Source organism: Hylaeus anthracinus, unplaced genomic scaffold (assembly GCF_026225885.1).
Source record: "Hylaeus anthracinus isolate JK02 unplaced genomic scaffold, UHH_iyHylAnth1.0_haploid 12002, whole genome shotgun sequence".
In the NCBI taxonomy this organism is placed as follows: Eukaryota; Metazoa; Arthropoda; class Insecta; order Hymenoptera; family Colletidae; genus Hylaeus; species Hylaeus anthracinus.
In genome coordinates, this window is record NW_026534349.1 from 9,314,464 (window position 1) to 9,331,051 (window position 16,588).

The 16,588-nt window shown below is 41.5% G+C and overlaps 1 protein-coding gene across 1 annotated transcript in view; it reads left to right on the top strand.

Moving 5' to 3' along the window:
• The first annotated feature begins 2,017 nt into the window (after positions 1 to 2,017).
• The window catches only part of LOC128892113 (beta-1,4-N-acetylgalactosaminyltransferase bre-4-like), a 94,071-nt gene continuing 79,500 nt past the window's right edge, over positions 2,018 to 16,588 (top strand). The window contains exon 1 of the mRNA XM_054152238.1: positions 2,018 to 2,595. The gene's annotated coding sequence lies outside the window, so the exon portion shown is untranslated. The remainder of the gene's footprint in view (positions 2,596 to 16,588) is intronic.

Here is a 16,588-nt window from a genome sequence, read left to right on the forward strand (position 1 = left end):
GAGAGAGAGAGAGAGAGAGAGAGAGAGAGAGAGAGAGAGAGAGAGAGGGGGGGGGATGGATGCTGCGAAAGGACGGAAACTTTTGTACGATTCTCTCCGCTGAACTGCAAATTCTATGCACCTACATAAAACAGTGGAATTTATGGTTAAAATGAAAGAAAGTAAGGGTGGGTTCAAGGGTGGGTGCATGGAAGATTACGAGAGGATTTACAATCCTCAGAGAAGTTTGCATTTCAAAAAATTTAGTTACATTCGAAATGTGTTGTCTGAGTGAAACTAAGAGAGCGTCAATTTCAACGAAATTCTCAACATCGGTGAAAATAGCAGAGTGATCTATAATGGCGCGTGGACGGGAAACATGATGCAATTAATTACGTAACATACCAGTGTACGATTAAGAATTTTTATCACAGTATTTTATCAGTACGACGGAAATTCTCGTTAAATTTATCTACGATTCGGATATCCATTGAAAAATGGAAACACCAGAGCGATATAAATATTTTCACATCGCTTTTCACCGTACTTGTTATTTCCGTCCGTCTTTCAACCGTTTCTTTCTCTCGTGGATTTGACGGTTTACTTCGTTAAAATAGGGGTTGCTTCAACGAACGATGAAGCCTCAAAGAATTAATCTCGTCTCCGTCTCGAATGAAACGATTAAACTTTTCAGCCCGGGATTTACTTGGATCGCTAAAGTCGATGAGCAGTTAGATACCTATCGAGGATTGCCGAAGCCATTGAAACGTGAGTGGATATCGAGAACCGGCCGAACGATTCCCTAAAACTTTCCACCAGCCAGCTTCCAAGGAAGAAATTAAATTTCCGTTCCTTATCGTTCTTGCTGCCAGTATCGCGCGAATTTCCCAAGAAGTACGAACTTCGCGAAACTCGATGGACGAACGGTTTCGCCTTTGCAACGATAAGGCTTCATTGTGTTATTTCGTTCGTGCTATCAATGCGCGCTCATGCTACCTTTTGAGTCCCGGCACGCGAAGCTCTTTGTGCGTTCAAAACAATTCGTTTCTCGCGGTAAAAATACGCACTACGCTAGGTCGGTTTTGTCGAACAATTATGCTCGTTAAAAGTTTTTCAAAGGATTTTCCGTCGCGCGTACGTGGGAACCAGACATTGAGCATTCTGTTCGCATAATATGTTCGTTTTCAATGGAGAAAAAGGGAATATTATACAGTTGGAGATACAAAAGAATGCTTTTTTTTCATGAATGGAGATATAGATAGTCTTGCCAACTATTCTTTGGAAAGAATTCTTTCATCTTTCCTGGAAAATAAAATACAGTATATTCTTCCTAGAATTGAGTATGTTACGACTGTGAAATATTAGGTTATCCCAAAAGTTTCGTCCGTGACTTGCACTCGGTTATTTTGTGTGGCAGTGTTTATATAAATAAACAAAAATAATCGCCTAATTTCTTAGATGTTAATGTTGTAACATTAATGGAGTAAAATGAATGGTACGCAATTCAATAATGTAACATTAGACATAAAATACTGTGTATGTATTGCTATTTAAGGAAATGGAAGAAACTTTTGGGACAACCTGATATAGAAATTTTTGTTCTTTTTTAGTGTAAGTATAACGTACCCCATTCTCGTGGCTTATAACTGAATGTAATTATACAACTGTCTATCTTATGCACATTTTGTTTCTTTTCGAATTACACGATTTCGTACAAAAACCCATGATTTCAAATTAAGCGGTATTTCGAGGAACGAATCTTCCGTATAAATTATTCTTAGATAAAAGACTTAACATGTATCAATAAGTGTCTCAAAAATCAAACTAGGTCTCTAACGACCTTTCCCGATATTAATTTCTGTGCGAAAAAAGATAAAGTATTTGAAATGATTGTGTACTCACCTCTCGATGCGCAGTACCATCCGTCCGCAATAGATGGCGCGCAGGTGCCAAGATGAGAGCAGCCAAAATGGCGTCCTTGTTTCATTTTCGGCGCGTCTGTGGATGCGTAGGTTACCGACACCGCCGCGTACAGGCGCTGTCGGTCGCTTGCGAGTCCAGAGAACAGTTCCTCGAGGATGTTCGCGGTAAGGATCTTCCGAGTCAGAGATCCGTGGCTTCCTCGGTCGTCCGAATTTCCCGCGAGATTCTGGAGTCGTCACGACAGACATCCGTCGACGGACAGTGACAGTCTCTCCTCGTTTGTGTCGTCTCGAGGGTTATCCCGCAAGGACAGTGTCTGTTTTACCGTGTGATCGTGAGCATTCGAGAGCGAGGAGAGAAAGAGAGAGAAGAGAGCGTGCTCCTAGAAACTGTCGTGCGTGTAACGAGTGGTGCGGTTCGCTCAGATGTTCGAGGCGAGATTTCTGTACGATCACATGGTCGCCTCTCGTTGTTTACTCGGCCGTGATACGCGAGGAAGCTGGATGCTCGTTGGTTGACAAGGTGCACGCAAGACAACGTCGAAATACTCTCGTGAGTCGATGAAACGAGTTGCTGTCTTACTCGTGGGACCTGGTGACTGACGCTGATCGCGGAAGCTGGATCTCTTCGTCGTCCAGGTGAAAAACAAAAGGAGCTCGTGGAACTTGTCGTCATTCGATTGTTTTAACAATGGTGAGTACTTTTCTGAACACTGGAAACGAAAGACTGCCCAGATTGTCGAGCGGCTTCGATCGCGTCCTTCGCATGTATTTTATCCGCTCGCGTACTCACGTGACAGCTGTCAAAGGGCTGTCACGATGCTATCCAAATTACAACATTCCAATAACGTTTCGTCCTTCCACGCGAGGCGATAAAACTTTATCTCCGTCGGGGACAACGGTGTACACCCTCTTTTTTACGATCGTTTCGTTGGTAGTTTAAATTCCAATCAGAGATACGAGAATGGGTGTTTCCACGTCAGTGTTGGGCATTCTTTATCGGAAACGATGAATGGTAAATACTGCCGCACCATTATTCGAATTTATTTGGCTTGTATTATCGTCGCGGAGTAATTATCTCGGACATTTTTAAATGCTACCAATGACGGAAACTATGTGACGATAAATTCGCATGAGTCAACCGTTTAACGATTGGCAAGGTCTTTCGTTGCGAAATCAAATTTGTATTATTGCCCCACTTTACTTATAAACATCGTCTAGTAATATAGATACTTTATGCATTAGAATAGTCCAGATTGGATGTATGTAACACACTACGTGCAAAGTGGTATACTAAAATTATCTCTCCACGTATTTGACCATTGTATTTATGTCTTTATATTGTCAAGGGATTATTTTTCTATGTATTACGCTATGACTACCCTGGAGGATGAAACTGAAAACACAAATTTTGTCATACTTGAACCTCTTCGTGCATCTATTGGATTTAACGCAAAATAGCGCAACCTCGCAATTCATTCGTGACATTTCTTCTATACAACGGATAAATTTTCAATTTTTCATCGCGAATCGTTTCACTCTATGACACTACTTCCAATATCGATTAACCGTTTCATTTTTATTCAATTTTCATTCGGTGTTCGACGATTTTTAAGCGGAATAATACCCATTGGCCGTCTCAGGCGTTTTGTTGCGAAACGAATTGTAGACGCACGCGGCATCGAATGGGCGCTAACGAGCATAATCACTCGGTAGACAAATAACGCGTTCTTTATTCTGTATCGGGGGCTGCGGCTTTGAATGCGATCATTGTTTCCATGTCTCTATTGTATTCTTTCGTCGACGCAAAACCGGGGATCGTTTAGCTGGATTTATTTCATCGCCCGTTGGCGGTGGGGATGCGTTTTCGTTCGTTTATAATTGGAATTCAATTAAAGGGCAAACGACCCCCGCATTTTCGAATATGCCGCGCGTTCCGTATTATTTGATCGGGAACGGATAAATTCTGTGCGAGTGTAATGCGAAACGACCATTCAATTCGCGAGACCGTTGACGGTCAAACGAACGCACGCGACGCACGATTCACGCAACACCCATTCTCGGCGACGCATTACGTTCAAACAATGGGGACCGCCGTGCACGGGTGCGACCTAAATGCGCGATAGCCCGCTTTTAATCTCTGGAGATGGAATGCACGCATCGATAAACCACGGCCCGCCGCCGGTATCCTCCGACCGTTTTACCTTCCCGGCTGTTATCAAATGCAACAGAAGGCAGCTATTGCAATCGGTCAAAAATTTCAACGACACCGCCGATTTTTTAACCTCTTCTGCTATTTTCGGTCCCGTGCAAATTTTAATGTATACCATTGCACCATTTCACACTTCCCAGAATAATGGCCTTTCACCTGGAAATAAGTGGCAGTCATTTTGGACACGTAAATGTTTTGCACCGAAGTATTCAATTATTCATTTATCGCCTTGAAATTAATGATACACGGTGATTTTTTTTTATTCAAAGTCAAGTGAAAGTTAACATGGTTGAGTGTGCCTTTTAATATCATCGAAAACAAGAAAGCTAAAAGATAAATTTTTGGTAAATACAGTATTTGCTCCTTTGAATTGAATTCTTCCCCTGAAAGAAAAGTCAAAATTCAAAGAGAACCGGCAACATATCATAGACAAAATCAAATCGCAATACAAAATACAATATGAATGAATAATCAATAAATTACTAACACAAACATAACTGACAACTATAAAACGTATAAACATACCTAGTGGTTTTGAATATTAACATTCATCCAACATTCACATTATAATACATTACACATATGAGAAAGGTATTTGAGGTAAATAAAACACTGTGTGTACATCTAGGATGTTTCATGTATATACTCCACAAAATTATTTCATTAAATTACCTACATTATAAAAACCAAGCATCCACGCATACAAGATTTAAAGAGAATTCAACGTTTAAAGTCCAAAAACGTACATATCTGTGATATAGATTTGCATCCTTACATTTTCATACTCCTCCTGTCTCGCTCGGTTACTCCATGCGTTCGGGATCGTATCCAGTAACAATAGCAAGATTGAAATAGCAATATTTAATTCCCCGCTTACGCAACCTCTCAACGATTGTATTGCGCCTTCTTCGTTGCGTATATTGTATCAATTCCTTTTTTCCCCGGCGCTCTCGAGACGGAATACTCGTTTTTCGCAGACACGAGAGTAATTTCATCAAGGATGCTCGACGGAGTCCGTTGCGGTTTTTCTACCGAAGAATCCTTAATTATCGAGCCCATTCTTCATCGAGTATGCTCGAAAGAGTTGGTTGTTTTTGCGGAATCGCCTCGTCGGCGATGGAGTCATAACCACGGGAACCGTCTTCCCCTGTAGAGCGGTTTGCATGGAGGTTCGTTAAAAGGGTGCACTTAATCGTTGCAACGATGTAATTGCGGTACGCTCTCGTCATATTTTATCCGTGACGTAGTAATTAAAGAATTCGTGCTCTCCCCCGTGGACACGGGTGGGTATCGTTCGCCAAAGGTTTCGCCTTTAAACAATTTTAATAAGCGACGTACGATTCTCGGCGTGGCAACCGGGATTCTCTTGGATCGAAGACAAAAAGATCGCTCCTCTTTTTCGCGAAGAAGCGTCGGCGCCGGGGCGCCAGTCGAAACCGTTTGGAAGAGTGCTTTTCTGCTTGGAAAGTGCGATTCGAGGTAACTGAACTTCAAATAGTAGGATGTTTCGCGAAAAAAGTCCGCGTTTCTTTCATCGCGAGTACCGAATACCGTCGATCTTTTTTCCACAGGTATAGCGTTTTTCCACCCTTTCGTTGGCATGCCGGAGGAAAATCGCGTATCCTCTGCACGGTGAAAAATTTAATACGGATTTCCTCCCGGGCCATTAATGGTATTGGACGCGTTCGGTGGGAACTCGAAATGCTTTTAACCGCGGACAGGCTTACGCTGGCCCCGTATCGCCGGGGTGCGTTATCGCCGATCGACGTTTCATCGACAAAAGGAGAACTTTTCGTCGTCTACGGGGAAGTTTCTTGATGCGGCGTACCGTCGATCATCGGTTTACTCGATGCCAGGTGCCTGGCTAGGCGAAACTCACGGCGATCCATAACGTAAGACCCGGTACGCGAGGTGTCTGCCCCGCGATAAATCTCGTTATCAGAGATGCGTCTGACGTGACGTTGCTACTCGGCTGTAGTAACGCGTTGCAGGCCGACGGGAGCGGTCGGGGAAGTCAGTATTTTACACCTCAAACGGCTCCAATCGATTTCAAACGCGGGATGTTGCGTTTACTTCGCGGTCTTTGCTCGATCGAGAAACTGGAGCACAAAGGGTAACCAGAAATGCAGGTTTTGTTTGATGGAATACGGATATGAGATATGATGTACACGATAAAGAATTTATTCATTGTAGGGTTGTGTTGTGTTATTAATTTTCGTTCAATTAACATTATCAGTGGAGCTAAACCATATAATTTTTACTACTCTTGTTAAGGGATTTTGTAGTGAGTAAGGTAAAAAAACCTAAATGTCTTGTCGATATATCATATATACATATGTCTGATATATTGACAAAACAAGTACCCTTATTATCACATACACAATCAATACCATTAATATTCGTACCCTCTACGTATATCGAAGAAGTTTGACTAAATTAAATAATAGTATTGATATGACCAAATGAATCTTTTATTATAAATATGTCCACGAATATGCTTGTACGTGTATATATTTATACATACATCAACAATATTTATATATAAACATACACTTGGAAACGTCAAACCTACCATGTAATTTAAACAAATTTCTTCGATAGATATAGAGGGTACTAATATTAAAATAAAACAGGTGGCAAGTTGACGATCGAGTACATCCGCAAACGAATTTGTCCAAGCAGCGACAAATAAGAGTTTAAGGAGGTCTCAGGTGTTTCGCGTGTGGAGTATCTCGATGAAATATCTATACGCGTTCGCATGACACTTGGGATAATATAATAGCGACGCGTTAAGCCCGCCCGCACCGGACGTACATTGTGTCAAATCGGAAATCGAGGGGTTGGGGGGCAAATTCAAAGCACGCTATAGCAGCCCCAACCACGGCGTCATTGGCTTATCGACAGCGTAATTCGCGTCAGAGTGGTTCCCAGGCCTCGCTGGCAGACCATTGTTTCGTTTCCAAAGATAAATGCAAGTTGGCGCGCCGCGGCCGGACAAAAACGGCCTTGCGAGTGACGGTCTTTATTAATTGTCTACGTAAATAGGTACGTGCACCGGCGGTGCACATAATTCAACGCACCCGATGTGTACACGTGTACACCTGTCGAGTTGGGTTCGGGTACCTATGCGCGTGCAAGCATATCGCTCGCCTCGCAGCGACGATGGGAACAATCGCGGGGGTGTTTCTGATGCGATCTCTCGAGATTGTTTATGCCTCTTGAGTTTAATCGCGAGTCGATCAGGACGTCTCCTGATCTGCAACTATGGTTGGGAAGTGTGCGATACTTCTCTGCGAGCAGTGGCACGTTATCCTGCAGCTATTGTACGGTCGAAAAATTTAGGACGCGATGAAAAATGGAAAAATAGCGCGAGGATAGGAAGGGAAGCTTGACGATGGATCACGAAAAGCGTGATATAAAATTACTGACGTTTGAGGTAGAAGTTCGTGCTCGTTGTTCACTCGGCCACGGAATTTCACGAGATTCGAAGTTCGTTCGCTAGCCGTTTTGAATGTAGACGGACATACGGTATTCCCCGGAAGGTAATTAGAAGGTAATTATTACGCTTATTGCTCATGGAAAAATTTCGCGTCGATGGATAACGCCGTCATATTTCTTTTTCGAGCTCGAATTTTTCTGAATTTTTTTTCGCGTCCGTTTATACCGATAAAATGATTCGAACTAATCAATCGTGACAAACTCAATTTATTCATTACGTTATTGGTTTGTCGTCTGTTTCTGTTCCTTACTTCTCTGCTACATTTAATCATAACTTATTTATCCCATTACACGAATACAATTGTAACATTATCCCTTCGAAATGGTAATACCGTGCGGTTGATCGATTATCTTATGCAGAAATGCATGATGACCCCTCGTTGTCGTTAGCGATACACCGAGTAACCATAATCGGCCCATGAAACGTTAACGAGAATGAATCGATCTACAACACGCGGCTACTTTTACAGAAAAACACGCACGAAGCTTGCAACGAAGTCGCGCGATAATTACGGTAAGAAATTTCGTCGCCCTCATCTTCCCCCCTACTCGTGATAGCGTACTCGTCTAACTTTGCAAGGCAGTTTCTGCTTCGGCGACACGCTGGGTTAGTTCACGCTGCAACCACTGCATTTATTTTCGATTTAAGCTTATTCTATTTCTTGCAGCTTACAACAAGAAACGAAATCGTTTACGGTATGGAGCGGAACCTTGATTATCGCAAGAAATCTGGGAAGCTAGTGGGAATAACCGAGGTTTCTGCGATAATCGAGGTAACCAATTCAATGAATTTAACTAAACAGCGTTTCCCCACTAACACCACCAAGCTTATCGTTTAGCGTCCATCCCCTCTATTTGTCGACACAATGCAATGACTGAGGCCCTCATCCAATAATCGAGGTTGCAATAATCGAAGTAACCGATCCACCGAATGCTGCTCTATACGTTCCAAACTTACCGTTTAGCAACTATCCTCTTTATTTGTTTCTCTTCGAGCCTCGCACTATGTTCAAGCCTCTCGTATAATAATTTAGGTTTCAACTATCGTGGTTTTGCTGTACTTTCTACAATTAGTATTTTTCAAAATATGTTTTCGAGACTCAAAGGGTGGATTTTATTTTATTACTCAGGATTTATTATTTTCATGCAACTTTAAGTATCGCATTTTTAGGCCTGTACGTTTAAGGAAACTAGTTAATTGTGTTTCACTGTTCTAACTTGAAACCATTTATTTTTGAAAAAAATAAAAAATGATTTTCTAGTTGAATACTTGTACCAAACGTAATGTACTTCAATGTGCATAATATCTTGTTATCGCTCCAATAAAAATTCTTGAGAAAGTCTGAAAATCCGGGTTGGCAAAGTAGTGTAACCCCATACCCTAAGTTTCAAATTTGATACCGGACTTTTAAATCAAATTGTACACTCGGAATTGATTTGTTTTTAACATTTGCCTACTGGGAATATAATTTGTATCCAATAAGTACATTGATATTTTTTTTTAATTCAATTTGGAAAATCAGGCTTCTATGGGTTAATAAAGCGATCAAAATTCTCAAAACGAGCCTTCCTGGGTGAACGCATGTAACGCAGCATCGAAGCCTGCTTTGTTTCGATTAGGTCGTCCGTTTATTTGAAAATTTTCGTGGGAATATTAGACGTAGCCCGCGTTAAACGTTCCATGGATCTATATATTCGTGAAAAATGAAGGATCACGGCGAGCGAGGAGGAACACGCGAGCATAGTCGCAAACAAGAAAGAGACCGGGGCGGCACCGATGAGTTATGAAGCCCGTAGCTCGTTTATTATCGCAACGACGGGGTTAATCACGCTCCGTCTAACGATTTCCTTGTTAAACCCAGCGCTGCTGACGATGCCGGGATTCGTGTTATTTCGCGGCCCGGTTCTGCGAGAGCAAGGTAGAAAGTTATCATCGTCTTTCGGAATTTCGCGGAGCGAATCAGTCACGAAAACCGGGAAGGGGCCTCGAATGCGAAGAATTAAAACACCGTAATCTAGGGAACATCGGCATTTCGTACGTTCGAACGGGGACGTTAATATCGCCGTGGAAGCCGTTTAATCGCCTTGATTAACATTTTCCTCGTACTATACAGTCTATCGCTTCCATTGTCCCCGACGCTGTACCGACGCCGACGTCGCGGGATATTAACAACTTTCGAAGCTGAACTTTACGCAATATCGCCTCCCAGGTTAACGCAGATTCGGAGGGGAAAGTTTGTTTATTGCACGGGATGGTCATTGGAATATCTTTCGCATCGATGGGTATACGAAATAAAATGTTCAAAGAGGAAGTCGAGATATTATTAGGTCATCCCGTAAGCAATGTTGTCTCTTACGTTACTGTAAAAAAATATCTTGCAAATTATTCCGCATCTTAACCGTCTATTTATTGAAACTGAAAGGGTTAAATCGATATTTTTCCTTCATACATTAAATTTTAGGATATTCGCGAGTATAAAAACCACTTGCGACATCGTATCTTGCATCAATTTCAAATTGAAACTTTCAATGAAGCATCATGGCCTAATAGATAAAACTTTAAATGTTTGATACTTTTGGAATCCTAGGATAATTCCGAAAAGGACCTACGTAAAGGTAAAGAACGGGTTAAAGTTTAATTAACGCGAAACTACCGAGGTCAATGCATTCCTATTGTATGTAGATATAAATACATCTTTGTAATTGGAAAGAGTAATAATTCAATGACTTTAGGAAGAAGTTTAAACTACATGAGTCAGATTGAGCGACTCGGTAGTTTCAAAGTTAATGCCTGATTAGCTATCAAATCGAAGAGTCGCGCGTCGAAATAAAGATCTAATTTTTCTGGCTGAAACAGTGTCGTAAAGTAAAGACTTGTTGCTATCTTATCGTCGTGCATCGCGAGACGTTGATAACAAGTTTGAACCATAGCATTATTTTTACAAACATTACTGACAACTGTCAGATAAATCGGTAAGGTATCGTAAATTAAATTTGTAATCACGAAGAACTTCCGAACTCTCACATAATCATGTCTGAGTCAATATGTATTCTTCTTTAAAAAAAGGAAAGAAATTACTCGAAATTGTAATCGTGGATTACGCTTTCCCGATAATAAATAAAACTTATCTTTTACAAATTTACAAATTCTTTCTGCACGTGTAAAATATACATGTTTGCCGTTGAAGAAGTCGATTGCCAAGCAATATTTGTTCGCATGAGAGTAAATAGATTTTGGGCGATAAATTTATTACACTTTGCATTCCACTTCTTAACAATATTACCCATAAGTGGCGTCCTCAGGGGCTGTAGCTGTGCATGCTCGCAGCTCCTTCTAGCACCATTAATGCCTAGCAATGGTGCCAGAGAACGGAATGATAAAAATAGAAAGGAAAAAGAAGTATGCAAATATGTTCTTTCAAGAATAGTAACAAAATCTCATCAAACCACCTGAGTGTCACTGTCATTTCTTCCAGAAAATCACCGAGTTTATTTTCGCGACAGTCCGAGAAGCAAAAGTGACAAGACACGAGCCAGTGCCGCATTACGTCCAGTCGTCTCTCATGAATTACGATACAGTCGAGTTTCAGCTCTTTGATGCGTTCGCTGGTTACGTAAGCTCCTGGTGGCACGTGTCCAGGAAGAAGAATTCCTGTTTACGGTGCAGCATCTGCGCAGTTGCCGCGAAAACGATAAATCGTCGTTTGCCTCTGTCGCGATTCCGAGACCGATTGACCACGGGCCATTGATATTTTGGGGGTAGTTTACGGGAGCAGCGTTTCCACGATTGCCTCGTAGCCTCTAGTAGACGCTTTAACTGCACGCTCGGAGCACGCGTTGTAGGCTTGTGACGGCTTTCGGAAAGTACGTACGTGCTTCGTTCCAGGAGCAGCTCGCACCTTTCCTCGCGTATATATTGCCTTAAACGGGCGTGCGCTCTGATGGATGCGAAATACGTGTCGCGCTTTACCAACACCCTTGAAAATATTTGCGAGACGTAATTTCTTCGCTGAGTTTCTCGAGTAATTAGAAATGCAGCTCTCCATTTCTCATTTCAATTTGAATCGACTTTGCTTCGTGGTTTCTTAATCTGTAAACTATAGGATATACAAGCCAATTATTACGAAGGGTGTGGAGGGATAGGCAACAAAAAAGGAATAGATATCGTTGGTAAATTATTCAGAAATATAGCTCTTCATTTCTCATTCTGGTTTGAATCGATTTGACTCGATGGTTTCTTAACGTCTAAACGATAGGAAATATAAGCTAATTATTTCGGAGGGTGTGGAAGGTTAGCCACTAAAAAGGAATAGGAATATCGTTGGTTAAATTATTTAAAAATTCAGAAAAGGGAGAAAATGGAGACTTTCAGTTGTCGTTGATTTAAAAAAAAAAAAAATAAAATTTAAATACCACTACGATCCACCTAGGACACCAACCTATTACCTAGATTCCAAATAATTTTCACAGTTCGATCCTTACAACGGTATCGATTCGCCAGGCAATTCGATTACTTTAATGCGACGTAAAACGTACCCCGGCGAGGTTTCAGTTCCACTTTTAACGTTGTCACGAGGGTGAGCGCGTAAACATTCGAAACACGTACACGTCGCATCGATTACCGATCTTTTGTTTGCGTGCACAACGATCGACGCTGTTAACATTATTACCTTTAGCCTCGGGCCGATAATATCCAAATTCCCCATTGTTCCCTTGTCGTAATTACTCTTCGGCGGATCCAACGCGATCACCTACCGATAATTCGTTACGAGTTTACCATTTAATTGAAGCTTCTCGCCTAATTACCCGGCTATTGCTACCCGAATCCCCTAATTATTCATTCGCAAATTACCGAGATTTTGAGAGGGATAGCGTCGCGCGAAGATTGTAAATTACGACGCTTTAATCCGGGAAAAATTCGTAAATAGGGTAATTGTAATAACATAAACAATCGGTAAAGGGTGTAGCGGTCGTATTCTTGCTCTCAGTTTTTAATTATTCTTCAGTCTTTTCGTTTCCTTAGTTACGTTAAATGTAAATTATTTATTATTAAAATAGATTTAAAATAAATTAATACATTCCCCATCGGCAGATATTTTACGTTTCTAATACCGAGTACTGAAGAAAATAATAAAATTCCGAAGCCGGACATCGCAAATTTGTATCGTTAGGGTGAAGATGAAAATTACAAAATATGTTTTGAAATATCAATGTTGTAAATATGTAAATATGTATAAAGTAAAAAGATTTTCATAATTTGGAATAGGAGTCAGGAATAGAATATGAAGTGGCGTGAATGCACGTCAGAGGTCGCGAATGTGTTAAGCTGTTTGCATTCGAGGATGATCAGTTTATATCTGGATCGAGAGACTGGTATTCGTAAATGTTCATATTTTAATTTTGCACTGAATGAAACAGCGCGTCCATAATGGGGAAAGGTGTTTCGTACCCGTCTGGATATCTCCTGACGCTAAAAGCTGCGGAAAAACTAAAACGCCGAAGTGACGGCGCTTTATTTTTAGCCGTGCAAAGATGTAGATAACGATATTGCAACAGTCTAACAAGAAGTCATGGAAAATCCCGAGCTGGGTCTACCGGCGTTGAATGGATAAGAATAGGATCCTAGGCTCTGGAACAACGGTGATCAAGCCAAATACGGCAAAGTCGTTGCCAGGATTCGCCGGCTATTCTCGGGATTGGGAGTGCAACGAGAGCTGCGTCGCGAACTATAATCTTGGAGGTACATCGCGCAGTTCCCGGAGTCCTTGATGACTCACAATCTCGAGTTCGTCCTTTCAATCGGTGTCGTATCTTGGCGATTCGACCGACAGCCGTATTTTTATCGCGATCACTATTTTTGGCAAACAGCTTGGACTCTTTGCCAGCGATACTTTCATTTGGATCTGTAATCGGCGTGATGTTAAAAAATCGAACGCATTTTTAACCCTCCATTCACGTTGTTAATTGATATCGAAAACACTCCGCGCGAATGGATACTAAGATATTTGCGCAAAATGAGAGCGCAGGTTTAACGTTTAATCAAATAATTTACGTATCGTAGGAGGCTAATAAAAATCGTTTGTATCGTTCCATTTAATTTTTATGGAAGGGGACAATTTTTGTGCAATTTAAAAGAAATGTAAAACGTGGATTCAGATAAAAAATGTAGATCTTTTCTCGTGGCATAAAAATTCAGTTGTATAAAAATTGACTCGAATGGATAATTATTGCAAAACTCTGCGACACTCGGGCATTCTTTTCGTTGCTCCCGAACCGTGTCAACCTAAATCGTCCCGTACGAAGCGAAAGTTCGCAGCGCTTCTTCCGCAACGGAAAATCGGAATTATGCAACTCTGGTAGCGGTGCAAATCATGGGATTGGTGTACAACCGTATCGTGTTACAGTTTTCTCAGCTTGAAACTCGAATGCCACACGCAAAGCGTATATCCTAACTTTGCCCGGTTCCGTTTCGCTGTATGCAAATTGCGTTCCCAGCTACACACGGCGAAGAATAAGACAGATGCTCGATATTGGTTACGAGGGAAGTTGGACGCGTATAAATCGCCCAGCAGAAGGTACAGCGAGAAGCAATTTCGTGAGTCGCGTCATAACGGGTTATCGTAAATAACCGTATCGACTGCCGCCTTAACGATTCTATTCGTATCTTACAGCGAACGCTGCGATTGCGCGTTCGGTTAAAATTTCGATCAATGGCTTGGCAACCTCCTTCATTCTTGGGTCGGGATTCGATGAACGGTATCTATTTTTTGTTGAAAAGTTTGCGAGTGGTATCACGTATTTAACACGTTGCGAAGATTCAAGGTGGTTAGAATGCTAATAGGATGAAGCAGTAATTAATTCAAGAGTAAAAGTCTTTTGAAAAGTTCAGTTCTGAATTACAGATCGTAATAGAGAAGCTTTCTCGATTCTATTCAATGTGCACACTCTTTGGTGTTGCGATTGCTGAATTTTGTAATACTTGCAAACATTGAAATAGCAATTTTTTATGCCGTGGAGCAGAAGATATTTTCAGATACAGTTATCTTTCATTTGTCCAGGGTATCTCTTTCGTTCGCTTCATGTTTCTTTTATCGAAAGTAACAGTAAATAATTTAAAATAACGGTCGTAGCACGTTATGAAACTACCACAGTTGCCGGATCATTTTTTATGTCAGGATTCTTCTACCCATGGGTCATAAGTTACCCTTCATCCTGATTTAGATCTAGCCTTGCCGAACAAATACACGCGGAAACGATACCGCGCCATAACTCACGCGAACGAAATCCATGGCGTAATTACGAAAGGGTGAAACAAATGCCGGAAGGATTTGGCTTCTTTGCGTTAATGGCTCTGTTGGGTCTGTAACAGCCAGCTGGCGCGGCACGGTGTTAATTACGAACACAGGTACGCGCCAGTAGCCGTAATGTCAGCCGATCGTTGATTCTGGAGCTTATTCCCGGTACCTTCGCGTTTGCGGTAAACGCCGGCATCCCCCTGCTACAGCCATAATCGTTGATTTTAGGTACACAATGGCAGTTGTACGCTCGCGGCAAGTGCCGCTATTTTCGACGCTACATACGCCGCGCTTACTCTTGATACGTGCCGTATGTATAGCAATCGCAACAGTATATTTACACGATACTGCAATTCGGGCTCAATCCCCGGACTTACTTCTCCGTGATGTCTCCGCCACGTACTTACTCACCAGCGTGTGCGAACGATTACCGACGGGTCGAATGTTCACCGTGAGCTTCTCCATAAAGCAATTCAATTTATCAAGGGAGGATTTTGAAAGCGAAGAGATCTTTCTACATTAGCATACAGCGACGGTGACTTACTTGAGACGATAAAGTCGATCGAAAGTTCATTTCTCACGTGTGAAATTAATAATTACTGCACAGTACAAGAGTATGTTAAGAGTACTTCGACCTTCTTTTTTTATCAGGAACGTTGAACATTACGGGATCGAGTCTTCCTAAATTTAAAGTAGAAAAGGAGTCTCTAACAAGAGAATTGTATATTCCGAGATCTCGACTCTCGTGTCTCGGCGAGTTGGCGTGGCTTTATTTCCTCCTACACCACATTTGCGTTTCATTCATAAATAAGAACCTTGCACGCGAGAACGACGGGAGCGTTCCCGACGATGAGTATAACGATGCTTCTCAGGCATCCTCAAAGACTATTAGGCAAGTATGGCGTTGCACAATGCCGATGGTTTTCTGTTAGAGCGCGCCGGCAGTCAAAGGGTTAAAATTCCACGGTTGTCGGAGAAATTGCCAACTCGTGTAGTCGTTAGGGAACGATTAACGGTTATCCGGGGCCATTAACGGAAGCGCTTGAAGCATTTTAATTTAGCGTAAAAGCATTATTATAGAGCAAATAACATTTTCGCGGGCTCGCTCGGCCTCCCGATAAGCGCGGGTGGCGTGCAATTAGTTAAGGGATACGATTAACCGTTTCCTTCCGCGGTGATTCGTATACCTTTCAGTGGGACAGGGAAAAGGAAGTAATAATTAGTAATTAAAGCCGCTACGCGAAGCCACTGCTCGATTACGTGTGCTGGATGAACCGATGTTTTCATTTTAATTTGAACCGAGTCTAAAAGCGTTAATGTACATCTCCTTTTCATTTATTCGATATTTTATGCATTATTTCATGCTCGTACCCTCATTATATAATTCGTACATAAAAATTAATTTCATTGTGCTATGATACCTCAAAAAAGATAGCAATTACAATTTCATGCTCGTGCCCTCATTATACAATTCGTACATAAGAATTAATTTCATTATGCTATGATACCTCAAAAAAGATAACAATAGGAATTACAATTCATATAAGCGTTCTAAATACATTTCGTACAAAGTTAAACTATGTTTTATAGAACAGAAGCAAGTGTCTCGATATTTTTGCGCGGTAGTGTATATTAAAATTACCGAATTCTTGACAAAATTCTTACTGCAAGGTGGGGATTCG